At 37.8% G+C, this 12,041-nt stretch overlaps 1 long non-coding RNA gene across 1 annotated transcript; it reads left to right on the forward strand.

Moving 5' to 3' along the window:
- Positions 1-53: 53 nt before the first annotated feature.
- LOC134478272 (uncharacterized) lies at positions 54-7,540 on the forward strand. The gene is made up of 2 exons (XR_010050777.1): positions 54-1,938; positions 4,284-7,540. It is a non-coding gene; the product is annotated as an uncharacterized LOC134478272 (long non-coding RNA).
- Positions 7,541-12,041: the final 4,501 nt, after the last annotated feature.

Genomic DNA, 12,041 nt, shown 5'->3' on the forward strand with positions numbered 1-12,041 from the left:
TCTGGGAGTTCGAGGGAATCGCCAGGAATTCTGTGTGGCCTCTAAGGGGTGAAGTCCTCGGGTGCTTGTTGATTTTGCTTTAGTGGCCGGCTTCTGGTTTAGGCTTTGTCCTATGCGTGACTTCTGTCCTTATAACTCCTACAGGTTTCAATCGCAGACTGGTCTCCAGAACACCCACTCACGCCCAGGCCTGGGCTTTTCCTCTTGTACGTCTGGGTCTGGTGTTTACTTTTCTCAGCAGAGGGGAGCTGCTTGGGGTTAGAAGAAGCCTCTTGAACCATTGCTCCGCGTATTGGGACACACACCGCTGGGTTATAGGCAGTTGGCTTGCGGAGGTATGATGGTTGCTGGCTCCTACATGATAAGTGGGGTGGACACATGGCAACAACAGGTTGTACTGATTGCCTTGATGTGTTGCATTGTTAGGGGTAGTGAGTGTATCATGTTGGTTGGCCGGTGGATGAAAAAAAAGTTTTATTAAAATTGAAAGTAATTTCAAGACTCGGTTACTATGTCCTTTGCTAGATTTCTTTGCGGCCTGTTAGTGTCAACCATCTTTGTTGTGTATTGGCCTGGCACCGAATGGCATTGTGACTGCTACTTAAGGGGCTCAGGTAGACCCCAGCACAAATGAAAGATCTTTGGAAGTGCCTTCCTTCAAATGTTGGGATACGGTACTGAAAGGACAGATAATTGTCCCTGCTGTATTGTAGCTATTATTTGCAGGTAGGGTAAAAAAATTTTTTTTTTAAAAAGTTTTGTTTTTTTTCTTAATAGTGCTCAGAGCTCAGTCTGTCAGGTTCTCCATCTCCTCAATACATGTTCAAATAACCTCAGAGTAGGCAGACAACCTAACTCTTAAAGTAGCTGACTGAAAGCAACACATTTCCCATTCTACTTCTATTTCACTGGCCACAAGTCACATGGCCATTCCTGATTCCCTGAGTAGGAGATACCACTCGTTCCTTAGGAAATGACACTGAATGTTTGTGATCAATAATATAGTCCACTAAAATTATATTTCATAATATAGAATTCCAACACAAAAGGTGTCTGAAGTTGCTTCATTTTGGTATTTTCAAGGTTTTTATTCTCTCAATTGGGTATGGAGCTAATGTATGAACTGATTGTCAGAAATTTGAATACAAATCCCAACCATTGTCCCTTTCCTAGGGTAGAGATCTGATCTTTTCATTTGTCCATGAAGCGTGTCCACGAACTTATTCCTTATTCTGGCTTCGTTGTACTGATAGAGTGTTGTTATTTAGGTCATAGCTTGCAGTAACACTGTGAATATAGTCTTGTTTTAGTCCTTTTCCCTGATAGTAATAGAAAAGAAACATGTGGCAGATCAATGGTCACATACTGTGTGCTTGAGGTCGTGTGAATCTGTTCTAGTAAAGATGATAATACAGCAACAACTGGGGCTGTGGGTTTGGCTGAATTTGTCTCCTGTCAACAACCTTGATCTGTCTCATCTATTTGGAGCTATTCTAGTAAAAATAGGAATATGTTAGAGTATTGACTCTCAGATCTTTAAGTACTGCACTAATCAGTATCTAATTTGAGTATTAACAGACCATTTCATGATTCTTACGGAACATAAGAGGATAGGCAGTCACTTCCCACTTATTTCCCAGTGTCCTTAGGAGGCTGGCAGAAGTTTCCCATCACTTCCAGGGTTCTAGTTAGGTATAAGATTTCTTATTTCTCTTCCCTAGGGAATTTTAAAGCATAAAGGTGCTTAGCAAGAGTCTAGAAGTGAGTCCTTAACAGGTTACCCCACAATTCATGTTGTAGACACTTGTTCCATTTTTGTTCTGTTTTGTTTTTGAGACAGTCTCACTATGTAATCCAGGCTGGCCTTGAACTCACTGTGTAGCTGATACTGGTCTCAAACTTTCTGATCCTCCTGCCTTCCAAGTTCTAGGATTACAGGTGAGCACTACCACACATGGCTCAGATCCATTTTGTTTTAATCTTAGCTTCTTGATGTGTGAGAAAGGATCATAGGGAGCTGGCACCTTTTGTTTGTTTTTTTCACTGTCTGTGTAATAAACCATCTGAATCTAAAAGTGGCTTGACTTGTCAATTCAATCAAGCCTTGACCTTGGCCTTGCTTATTTTGAGACCTCCAAAATCTGGGCACTTGCATGGGGTTTATCAGCTTTGAATTGTGCAGTATGATGATCTGGTTGGGCCACATAACGGGCAAGATCAGCTTTTGGTATCTTCAGATCTTGTTTGGCTGATCAGATTGTGTATTTTTAAAAAACCCATTTTTATTTTCTGCCTAAAGAGTAAACTAGCTTGATTGCTAGTATTTTGAGAATCTCAGCATTCCACACTAGTTTTGCATAGTACTAGTTCCTAAAATCAAGAGATTGAGCTGTTTACTCTCTCCAGAGAACCTGTCATATCAAAGTAGGAGAAGATTCTAGCCACAGGAGTGGAGTAGGGAGGGATTCCTTTAGTCTTCTAACATAGGCTTCCCCAAACTCCTTATTATAACTTTCCCTTTGCCTCATATTTCCAGAGATAGTTTGTGCAGCTTGTTTTGAGGCTTTTGAAGTTGTTTCTCCTGAAACTGTAGGACTCATCTTTTGTCTACCACTAGGCTGCCTGCTTTCTAGCAGTCCATATTTTGACTGTTCTTGTTCTCCCATCTTCTTGATTATAGTCTTTCAAGGTTAGTGGTGGAAGCAAAACTAGGTGTGCCACCTCAGCATAGACGTCATTTTTCAGGTTTTATTTTTGTGTCAATGCATACAAAGTTTTTAGCAGATAATTTATACTTATGATAAATACTAATGTTCATTTATTTTTCAATGAATATTTATGGTACTAGGAATTAAACCCAGGGTCTCATTCATGGTAGGCAAATGCTGTACCACTGAGTTATATCCTAGTGCTCAGGGAGGATTTACTGAATGCTGTATGCTAAGCATTAGTTTAGATATTTGCAATATGTCAGCGAGCAAAGTAGACAAAAATCCTTGTTTTAGTGGGTTTTATGTATGTGATGCTGTGAGTGTGAAGCTGAAGGTGCATTGGAGACCCCATGAGTTGGGAGAACACTGCAAGGAAGGAACAGATCTGTCCCAAGAGAAAAGCCATACGAGCTATAATCACCAGATGTGCTATATGAGCAGAGCCACCCAAGCCCTTTGAAGTTCATATCTTGCCTCAGATGCTGCACATGAAACTATAGGCCTTGATGTTTGCCCTGCTAGGTTTTGGATTTGCTTTGGTCCTGTTGTTTTCTATCCCTCTATTTGTACCTTTTCGAATGGTAATACTTAACCTTGTATCATTATATGTTGGAAGTGTTTAACTGTCTTTTCACTTATACAGAAGTTTGTAGGTAAGAGTTTGCCTTAAATCTCAGAGGAGACATTGGACTTGGACTATCCACAATACTGTAACAGTCAAAACTTTGGCAGTTCTTAGAGACAGTCTAACTGCCTTTTGTATGTGCACAAGTCTTTGGGGTGGCCAGGAACAGAATGTTATGGCTTGTGCTTAAATGTCCCTGCAAAGCCTCATGTGGTCATAGGTGGGACTTTTCAAAGGTGGCTGGATCTAGAGTATGGGACACTGGGATTGATTCTTGGCACATTGCTAGGATTAAGGGCACAAGGATTAAGGGTGTAATAAGATCTAAGGAGCAGAACAAGGCTTATTGATAGTTGCTTGCTTGCTCTCCTGTCTTCTGCCTACCATGAACTGTTTCTCTGTGATGCTCCCCTGCTATGCTACCCAACCTTGGAGCCAACCAACTATGGACTGAAACGTCTGTGAACTGTGAGATAAATAAATCTTTCCATCCTTAACTTTGTCAGCTGTTTTGTCTCAGCAGCAAGAGATATAACTAGCACATGGTTTAGAGGGTAGAGGCAGATAATAAATAATAAATGAGTAAATTATGAAAAATGTTAGGAAGTAATAATGAAAAAGAAAAAGTAGAGGAAAGTAGGGGAATGGCAAGTGGTGGGAGTGAGCTGCAATGTTAGGTATGGTCGTTGTCATTAGGGTTTGTGTGGAGAACAATTCAAATCAGGACATGGAATTTATAATATTATGATGGTCACCCAGAGTTAACACAAAGTGCAGGAAATCTATCCACAATGCCAAAGACACAGAATATTCAACCTAGGACCTGAGTCCCACAGCAATGTCCTGTATGAGTCTAGATAAAGACCCAGAGCTCATGACAATGCTTCTCACAAGTCCATAGGAGGTCTAGAGCCCACAAGAAGAACTCACGACAATCTCTTTTACAGATCCATGCTAAAAAGGCCCAAAGGTCATTGGTGGAAGCTAGAAAGTCTATGCCAGCAGAATGAAAGCTGTGTTGGTAGGTTGAGGGTTCTATGCTGGAGCCGAGAAGTCACGTTCAAAACAGACCAGGATTGTCCTAAAAAGAACCACAGTCATGAGTGATATGGAGGCCCTGAGTTCCTCTGACAATGAGCACAGTTGAGTACATGCCAGGAAGTCAGCGTGATGAGTTCATCCTAGAGATTAAGCAGCACACATCTTCCCCTCTGGGGCCAGGAAGCAATGCTCAATGTAAGGATCAGAGCTTCTCCAGGAGAACCAATGTCTCAAACAGCAACGTGTAGGAGAACCTACAATGCCTCAACACCTCCCTTCTCCTTCTCCACGTTTCTATCCTGGCAACTTTCCTCAGGTGGAACATGTATGCTTAGCACCATACTGATGTAATCCAGCTGGCGTTAAATTGACCATCAGTTTTTAATCTGTAACAGTGGTCATGGTAGACCTCATTGAAAAAAGAGACATTTGAAAATCTGAAGGCAGTGAAAGCTGTGGCCATGCATACATCTGGGGGAAAAAGCCATTCTAGGTCAGGAAACAGCCTGTCTACAGTCTTTTAAGATGAGAGGAACAAAGAGCCCAACATTCTGTAGGTAGTGTCTTCAAGGTTTATGAAGTATGTAGGTCTCTTTGTTAAAATACATGACTCTAAAATACTTGTTAAAATACCATGCCTTACTAACAAATTATGGTTAAAAGTATAAAATGTATACTCAACCTTTTTAAATGCACAGTGCTGTTACCTATACAGCATTTAGTGGCATTTACACTGTTGAGTAACAGAGCTCTGGAACTTTTTCATCTTGCAAGCATAAAACTTTATAGCCATGTCCTATAGTTTGGATATGCTTTGTCCCTAAAGGTTTGTGTGTTGAAATCTTGGTCCCCTGTATGGCAGCATTGAGGTAAAGGAGACTTCATGCAGTGGGGTTTGGTGAAAGGTTAATTAGATCAAGAGAGCAGCACTCTTGGAAGAAATTACTTCTTACAAGACAAAGTTAATTCCTGCAAAGGAGGTGGGTGGGAAGAGATCATTACAAATGAGGGAGGCTGTCCCTCCCTGTGCTTGCTTCCTTCTTCCTGCACATGAGTTCTGCCACAGCCTGTCTCCTTTTTCCTTTGCCATGATGTAGCCATATACCATACACAACGCTGTTTGGACTTTCCAACAACCAGAATTGTGAGCCAATTAAACCTCTTTTTTAAAAAAAGTATCCAGACTTGGTGTTTTGTTATAGCAACACAAAACAGTAAGACATCACAGAACAACTTCCTATTTTCCCCACTTCTGTTTTTTTTTGTAGTGGATTTTGGCTCAGGACCTCCTGCTTGTCAGGCAGCTGCTTATGCCACTGAGCTAAATCCCTGGCCCTCTTCCCCAGTTCTTGCAAGTACCATTCTATTTTGTTTGCATCTCATATAAGTAGAATGATATAGCATTTTTCCTGATGTAAATTGCTGGGGTTTTTTTGGTGTGTTCTTGTATTGAGAATTCTGGCTCCAACCTTGCTGCATGCTGAATTTAGCTATTCTCTTGTGCCTACATAGAACTCAAATCATAGCGCTTCTGTTTACCAGCTGAATCAGATGGGCTGCCTTTGGCTATGAGGGAGAGAAGCTGTGACCCAGGTTGTTTTAAACAGTAAAGGAGCATATCGCTTGCACAGCAGAAAGTATGGAGAATAGGAGAGTCCAGGTTTGGGGGGGGGGGGTGTATGACAACTATTCAACAGTGTCCTGAGCAGATGTTTCCTTCTCTCAGCTCTGTAGACTTCATTCTCAGGTTGGTAGCAAGGTGAACTGGAGCTGACTCAGGTCTCACATTCAGTCATGGTATGATAGAAGGAGAAACATTTCTTCAAAATTTCTATGGGAAGATTTCCTTCACAGCTAATTGACCAGAATTGAATCACATACCTATGCCTGAAACTGCTATTGATAAGAGAATCAGTAGTTTAATCAGTTCTGCTCCATGGTTAGGGAAATGAGGAAGAAGTGTTACCTCCATTGAAACTTATGGGTGAATTGAAAGATATGTTAGGGAGGAGGAAGAGGGAGAATGGAAGCTGACTGTCCAGCTACAGGGTGTACTGTATTAACTGTGTGATTTGAGGAAAATCTTTAACCATTTCTGATCATCAATTATTTTAAGAAAATGAGCACAATAATTTTCTCATGTGAGAATTAAACAGTATTTCATGTATAATAATTGAAATAATATATGTAAGAGCACTGAGAACATTCCATGACACATATTATTGCTTAGTTTATTGGTTCTCAGATTGTGATACCAGCATTATACCTAGTGTTATGGGCTGAACTGTCTATTGCAACTGCTGTATCTCTCCACTCATATTTGCCTAACTCCTAATTCCTTAGAATATGGAGTCTTTTTCTTTTGTACCAGTGATCAAACTCAGTTAAAATTAGAAACTGGAATTAGTGATGTCCTTATAACAGGAGCAAATCATGACACAGACAGAAAAAAGAAAACAGCAATCTTTAAGACAATGAAAGAAGCCTTGGAATGAACCAACCCCATTAACATCTTGATACTGAACTTCTTCCAAAACTGTGAAAAAATAGATTCCATTGTTTAAGCTACTCAGACACTGGTGTGTTGTGGCAGCCATAATAGATTTGTTAGATATATTTATAATATATTTGAACTTGTTAGAAATATGAAGTCTTTAATACATGCCAGACCTACTGAGGCAGAAGCCCTTACAGTGAAGCCCATTAATCTGTTTTAATCTTTTAGGAAAGAAGCCCATTAATCTGTTTTAATCTTTAGGAAATTTTCATACACTTAAGAATTGGTCTAGTTATTAAGGCTATAGGAACATAATCAGCCTTTATACCCTAATAAGGTTCCTATCTCAATTGTCTATCATTAGCTACCTATATAATTTGGGATATTTAAAAAATCTATTTTAATTTCCTCATTTATATAAGGGGGCTAACTCTAACCCTTATCTCTTAGGTGGTTGTACTGTCAGATTCATCCATCTAGATAGAATTTAGAATGGCTGGGTACATAGTTGATGCTCTACAAATGTGAACTGTTAAGATAACATGTAAATGTTGAATCTGAATCTCTTAAGTGCTTGAGTTTGTAAAAACAGTCAAGCTTATTGGAATTATTTGTAAACAAGGGCCTGAGGATTTCCTTTAGTAAAGTTGACTATTCCAACCCTTATTGTGGCTGCGTGAGATCTTATTTTCCTTACTTCCTGGTTTTTTCTCATGTAGAAAATTTAGATGGTGCCAAGTTCTTTGGAGTTTATGCAAATAATGCATAGCACACATTGTTATATTGCTTTTCATCCTCTAGGAAGACCCATTGTCATCAATTTTATATCCTGTTCCCATGAGAACTTCATCTTTTTTCTATTTGCATTCTGTTCTTGATGGATTGTCTAGTTTTTTACTTGGACAACTTATCTTTTTTCTCTTATGGCCTATTTAAATCTACCTTCTGTTAAAGAAAGTTTTCCGTCAAGGGCCCTAGATACGCATTTCCCTTATTTTTCATCTGCCTTCTATCTCATGTGACTCCAATTGTTTTACAGTATGCAGCTGCTCCTAGATACTAATGACATTTTCACTGGGCAAGTTACATTTCCAACCTTGTTTCTATATATTTGATTGTCTTCAGTATTTTATGTGAGTTGTAAACACACTGGGTAGAAACAACTCAATAAATGACGAACAATAAAATGAATAATAAAAAAGTTATAGTCTCATAAAATGAAAACAAAGTGATGGGAGGAGCTTTCTCAAATAGATGTAAGCCAGTGATATCAGGATGTCTGACATTGCTGGATGGCTACTACTTCCCCTTAAAATATTCTTTTAGACCCAAACTTGTTACTGTAATCCTCCTGTGCTAGACACAATTATTTTTCTTTTCCATTTGCCTGTTTAATCACTCTAATATACATAACCATTCTTTATTGTACGGGTTTTAAATCTTAGTGTTCTGTCTTATTGCTTTCTGCTCCCTCAAAAATTAAAAAATATATCACAATCTTTCTCCTTTTTCCTTTTTAATGTTATACAATTCTAACTTACCTCAAGAACCAGAATTTCTATAATCATGGGAACTGAAGAGTTCAAGATAAATAATAATTCATTTGGCTAGATTATTGCTAATATTTGTGATTTTATATATAACTGTGGCCATATCCAGAAAAATCCGTAAAGGCCTTTAAACATTTCCCCCCACATGAAATATAAAATGCAAAGCAAATGTATAGTATATCATACTATTTAATGAATTGCACACGAGGGAGGAGGTAGGAAAGATCTCAGTAATAGTAATTATAAGATTCTCCTTGTCTCTTCTCAGCCATTATTCAGGTTCCCTTTTATTGTTTTCTGCTTTGCTCCCTTTGACATACTACCCTTCAGTTGTTCACTATAAACTCATTATTGGCACTATTCACAGAATAGGAGGTATGATTAAAATATATGGTGGATGTGCTCCTGTAAGTCGGCACCATGTGCACTATTCGCAGACTGCAGGGTAGGAGAACAAGAAGTCAAACAAGAAGCTAGGATCTCCTGTAGGTCTGTGCCATGTGCACACTGCCTGGGAGAGAGCCAGACGCCAGCCCCTTTCTGACATGTGGACAGAGAGACAAGAGCCAATGTCCCCTGCCTCCCATGAAGTGACTAGCTGATCCAGAGAAACACAGGCAAATGAGGCAAAATACAACTTATAGTGTTCAGTGTTTCACTGACTTTGCAGGCCTAAAGCTGGTAGACTTGATCATCTATTCAGAGGATAACAATATGCAATGTAGCATATATAGGGAATCTCATTTTGAAGGTGATGGCCATAGTTAATTCTCTATTATCTTGTTTTGAAATACTGTATCATTCTCATTGTTTTGTTTGGTTGGGTTTTATTTTGTTTGATTTTATTGTATGTGATGGCATGGGCAGCTATTTCAAATATAAGATATATTATGGTAGCCATTTGGGATTTACTATTATCTTGTTTTGAAGTCCTGTATTGCATTCATTGTTTTGTTTTTATTGGTTCTATTCTGTTTCTGTTTCATTTGACTTTACTATGTCTAAAGATATGGGCAGTTATTTTGAAGACAGCAACAGGCATTATGGTAACCACTGTTGATTTCTGTTGTCTTGTTTTGAAATCCTGTGTCAATTACATTGTCTTATTTTGATTGGCTTTATTCTCTTTTATTTTGTTTGATTTTATTCTCTCTAAAATAAAATTTAAAAAAGATATATCTTGTGAATATTGAAATTTTTAAAAAATGTATTTCAATAAAAGACACATTGCCTGAGTCTCCTTCAAAATACTCTCCCTTCTCATCTCAAACACATTTATCTCATTCATTTGTTCTACTTTCTGAAGCAGTTCTGGAAATCTTCTTTTTGAATGTCTTTAGTTGTGTTGTCATGCTGCCTAGATGTCCTGAATCTATTCCAGATATTTACCTTTTATGGTCATTTTGACTTTGGGAAAGAACCAGATGTCACACAGTGCCAGGTCCTATGACAGAGTGGACAGAGACACATTTGTATGTTTTTATAACCCTCCCTTCTGTTGCATAGGATTTAGCTACAGAATTCACTATTTTTATTTTAAAGAGAACAAAAATAAAAGCCAATGATACAGAATTTCAAAAACAAGATAATAAGAAATTAACAATGTTTAATATATTGCATATTGTTATCTTCAAAGTAGTTGTTCAGATTACAAGATAGAGGCATGCATAATTGATCAAACCTATAAGCGCAAACTTTTTAAAAATGAACTAAAAAGAAACCAGTAATATATCCATTCCTCAGTTGATGGGTATTTGGGTTGTTTCCAAGATTCAGCTATTACAAATTGTGCCAATATATACAATTAATATACAAGGGTGGAACATATATATATATATATATATATATATATTTTTTTTTTTTTTTTTTTTTTTGTCTTTTTCCTTTTTATCGGTACCGGGGATCGAACTCACGACTGCCTGCTTGCAAGGCAGCCGCTTATGCCGCTGAGCTAAATCCCCAGCCCCAGAACATATATTGTTGTGGTAGGATGTTTTTAATTCTCCTGGGAAAATGCCCAGGAGGGGAATAGATGGGTTGAATGGAATCTCTAATTCTAGTTTTTGAGGAGTCTCTATACTGATTTCCGCAATGGCTATATCAGTCTACACTCCCACCAACAGTGGAGAAACGTTTTCTTTTTCTCACAGCCTTGCCAACATTTGTTATTGGTTGATTTCTTGATAGCCATTTTTTCTGGGATGATATGGAATCTCAGTGTTCTTTTAATTTGCATTTCTCAAATGGTCAATGATGTTGAACACTTTCTCTTTTTCTTTTTCTTTTTTTTTTTTTTTTTTTGGTACTGGGGATCAAACTCACAACCTTGCACTTGCCAGGCAGTGCTTATGCCACTGAGCTAAATCTGCAATCCATATTTTTTCATATATTTATTTGCTATTTGTATTTCTTCTTCTGAGAAGTGTGTATTCATCTCAGATGCCCATTTTTGGATTTGATCTTTGAATTTAGGGTGGCCTGATTTTTAAAAAATTCTTTATATATTCTATGTCTGAGGGACAGTTGGCTAAAGTCTTTTCCCATTCTGTGGGTTTTCTTTTCATTTTATTGATGATTTCTTTTGATATACAAAAACTTTTTAATAAGTTGAGATCCCAGTTGTTGATTCTTTGTAGTACTTCCAGTGCACTTTGGTTTTTGTTTATGAACTCTCTGCCTATCCCTATGTCTTCAAGATTTTTACCTACTTTCTCTTGCAGTACATTTAGTATTTTTATTTTAATATTTAGATTGTTGATCCATTTTGACTTTAGTTTACTGCATAGTAATAGACATGGGCTGGTTTTAGTCTTCGGCATGTAGAAAGCTAGTTTTTCCAGCACCATTTGTTAAAGAGGTTTTTTTTTTTCCCCAATATTCATTATATTTCTGATCATGCCTCACAAAGCATAAAAGGGGACCTCTACTTCAGAAAGTAGCATGAACAATGAAACAAATATATTTAAAGTGAGGTAGAATATTTTGAAAGGGAATAATGGCAATTGTAATGTGTTTTTACTGTAACAATTTTTAAATATTCACTGTATATTTTGATATGCTATACAAATGGTTTTAACATCTACCTTTGTTTTAAGGAAAAGTTGTCACTTCTTATTTCACTGTTAATTATTTTCTCTAACCTAAATCATTTATCTATTTTCATTCATAGTTCTGAATAGGGTTTAGACTTAAAGGAACTATTTTCCATATCCTGAGAAATAACCACATTTAAGTCAAGTATAAATATGTTATGCTAAATTAAAAACATTTAGAATAACAAAATACTTGACACCCAGGATTAAAGGAGGAAAAGTTTATTTGGCTCACAGTTCATAACGGTTTTAGTCCATAGTCAGCTGCTTCTGTGGCAGGGTGGCATAGCAGAGGTGCATCACAGAGCAGAAATAGTTCATGGTATGGCAGACAGAAGGCAGCAAAGCCATGAAGTAGCAGCAGAAGCAGCAGCTTTCCTGCCTTCTTTCTGTCCCTTTGTATCCACTTTGGCTACCTGTTCTTTGGGTGATGCCACCTAGTGTAGGCCTTTCCATTATCCACACCAAGAAGTATGCTAAATCAGTCAGTAGACTAATTTAGTAGTTGTACACCCTCAATCCCAG

Source organism: Cavia porcellus, unplaced genomic scaffold (assembly GCF_034190915.1).
Source record: "Cavia porcellus strain 051 isolate PalLab524CR breed Dunkin Hartley unplaced genomic scaffold, mCavPor4.1 scaffold_12, whole genome shotgun sequence".
Taxonomy (NCBI): domain Eukaryota; kingdom Metazoa; phylum Chordata; class Mammalia; order Rodentia; family Caviidae; genus Cavia; species Cavia porcellus.